Genomic DNA, 3,126 nt, shown 5'->3' with positions numbered 1-3,126 from the left:
AGTAAAGTAGGCTCCATAAAAAACAAAAACTAACCGAGCAAACAAATCAACAACAACCAAGAAAAAAAAAAAAAAAAAAAAAAAAAAAAAAAGAGGCCAGGAATGAAAAGAGAGCAAGGAGTAGTATGTGGGCGGCTTGGAGAAAAGGGAACTGGGGGAATGATGTAACGATATTATAATTTCAAAAATAAAAGGCATTATAATCACAATAGAGAGGAAGCTTCAGTCAGAGGCAAGGTGAAGGCTCAGATCGGAAAGGCTGCCAGAGACGGCGTGAGATTCTCTGGGGGAAAAGTCGTCAAAGGACCCAGGTTATTGCCTGAGCTTCTTTATGGGATCCGAAGAAAAGAGGAGGTGGATAGCAAGGGTGTAATTTAAGAGGTTTTCTGTTTTAATTGACAATTTACAGTTTTACTCCATTGCACATGTCCCTTCCTGTACGTGTCTGAGCATTTGACACCCCATTATTTGTAGGCATAAGACGGTAAACCCGAGTTTTCTCTAAAGGTTCACTGACTCTGTATACCTTCCATGTGCAGATATGTTCTGAATATGTTTGAACAGAAACTGAATTTCTAGCACTTTACTGTCTCCATTAAGCTACAAATGTATTGTTATATCCTTTCTCTCTCCTCTGTCTTTTTTGTTTTTTTGTGGTGGTGAACACTTTTAATCCCAGTACTAGGGAGGTAGAGGCAGGTGAATCTCTGAGTTCCAGAACAGCCAGGGCTACGGAGAGAAACCCTGTCTTGAAAAACAAAGACTAGCTGGGCGGTGGTGGCGCACGCCTTTAATCCCAGCACTCGGGAGGCAGAGGCAGGCGGATCTCTGTGAGTTCGAGACCAGCCTGGTCTACCAGAGCTAGTTCCAGGACAGGCTCCAAAAACCACAGAGAAACCCTGTCTCGAAAAAACCAAAAAACAAACAAACAAACAAAAAAAAAAAACAAAGAAAAACAAAGACTAAAAAACAAAGAAACAAAATTTTATAGCGTGTGTGTGAGTGTGTGTGGGTGCGTGTGTGTGTGAGCGCACACACACACATGAGGAGTTGGCTCTTTCCTTCTATCTTTCAGGTCTCTGGCCAAGCGCAGGTCTTTTGATGGCAAGCCTCTTTACCAGGGACCCAGCTCCTGCCACTAGCCCATCATTTTTGTTTGTTTGTTTTGTTTTTTCAGACAAGGTTTCTCTGTGTGGCACCTGGCTGTCCTAGAATTTGCTCTGTAGATCTGACTGGTCTTGAACTCACAGAGATCAGCCTGCCTCTGCCTCTGCCTCTGTCTCCTGAGTTCTGGGATTAAAGGCATGGGCCACCACTGTCCAGCCCATAATTTTTTTTTACCTTAATTTTGTCATATGTTAAAGTCCCAATTTTCTTTTGGATTCTTTTTCTTCATTGCTGTTCTCTTCTGTTCATGGCAGGAGTTTCCTGGAGGCCAGCCCCAGGGGAAAGTCGTACAGGGCATTCATGGGCAAGAGCTCTTGGAATCAGCTCTTACAGTAAAGAAGGGAAGAAAACAGGACAGAAGGCTGTTCAGCTGCAGGCTGTTCTTCGGTTAGTTCTGAAAAGACCTTTAAGATAATGGTAGCGTGCCTTTCGGAGGTTTGTGAGGAGCCTGACATTCCTGGGCGGACCAGTCCTTGGCATGATGTTATCACTATCCTGAGGATCTGGGAGACGATCCTGTGGTCAGTTGCACTCTGGTTATTTTATGGTAGAGGGCTGGAGAACTCACAGAGCCTCGGGGCACGGTATGTTGTTGTCTCTTCCAGGGAAATGTGAACTGTTGCTTCTCTCTGCAGAACAGGGGAGAGTGTGGCTTCCCATCAGCTTCCTGTTATTTGAGTGAGCTAAAAATTAAATTGGCATAAAACTGGAGAGTCAAAGGGTAATTGTAAACAGTTTCTAGGCCATCCTGGGCTACGTGGTAAATTCCTGCCTAGCCTGGAAGAAAGAAAGGAAGGAACAAAGAGCAGGAACTAGTAAAGAGCTGGCGTGGCAAGCCTACCTCTGCGCACAGCTGGCATGGCAAGCCCACAGCTGGCGTGGCAAGCCCATCTCTGTGCACAGCTCTCGTAGCAAGCCCACAGCTGGCGTGGCAAAGCCCACCTGTGTGCACAGCTGGCATGGCAAGCCCACCTCTGCACACAGCTCATGTGGCAAGTCCACGTCTACAAACCCAGCAGTTAACAGGCAGCAGCAGGACTGGTCTTTATAGACATCCAGACTGGCCATGGCTACATAGTAAGACATTTTGTCAGAAGGAGGAGAAGAGGAAGAAACTAAAGAAATACAAAATAATTGTATAATACTGAAGATGGACAAAGCTGTTGGTTTTGACATAAAAGATTTTTAAAAAGTCAGGCCTGCACTCAGGAGGCAGAGGCAGGCAGATCTCTGTGAGTTCGAGGCCAGCCTGGTCTACAAGAGCTAGTTCCAGGGCAGGCTCCAAAGCCATAGAGGAACCCTGTCTCAAAAAAACCAAAAAGAAAAAGAAAAAAAAAAGGTCAGGCCTGTAATCCTAACTGTTTGGGAGGCTGAGGCAGGAGGATCACAAGTGCAAAGCCTGACCTTTAGTAGATTTAGTGAGAATCTATCAAAGAGAGACAAAGATATGGCTCAATAGTAGAACTGTTGTTTAGCATGTGTGAGGCCCTAACGTTAATCTCCAGTGTCCCCCAAAGAAGTCATATATGAGCCTTTAGTCCCAGCACTTGAGAGGCAGAGGCAGGCAGATCTCAAAAGAGGCAGAGTTCAACGCCAGCCTGATCTACAGGGTGAGTTCTAGAGCAGCCGTGGCCACACAGAGAAAATTTTTGGTCTTAAAATCAAAAGAAGAAAGAAGTCACCACGTACGCAAACGTGAATGGGGTGGGGGTGGGGTTTCCTGCATTGCAGAGGATGCTCTGGAATTTATGGTTGGCCAGAGTGTCCCATCACAGGTGTGTGACATCACACCTGATAAGGAGCAGGCTTTTGTGGACCAAGCACGAAACCTGAGTTTTACTCCCTGAACCTATGTGGCAGAAGGAGAGAACCAGTTCCTGCAAGCTGTTCTCTGACACACAAGCCGTGTCCTGAGTGTATACACACACAAAAACAGAAAGTAAATAAGTGTAATACTTT

This window comes from Microtus ochrogaster, unplaced genomic scaffold, assembly GCF_000317375.1.
Source record: "Microtus ochrogaster isolate Prairie Vole_2 unplaced genomic scaffold, MicOch1.0 UNK99, whole genome shotgun sequence".
Classification (NCBI taxonomy): Eukaryota; Metazoa; Chordata; class Mammalia; order Rodentia; family Cricetidae; genus Microtus; species Microtus ochrogaster.
This window is presented reverse-complemented; position numbering follows the sequence as displayed.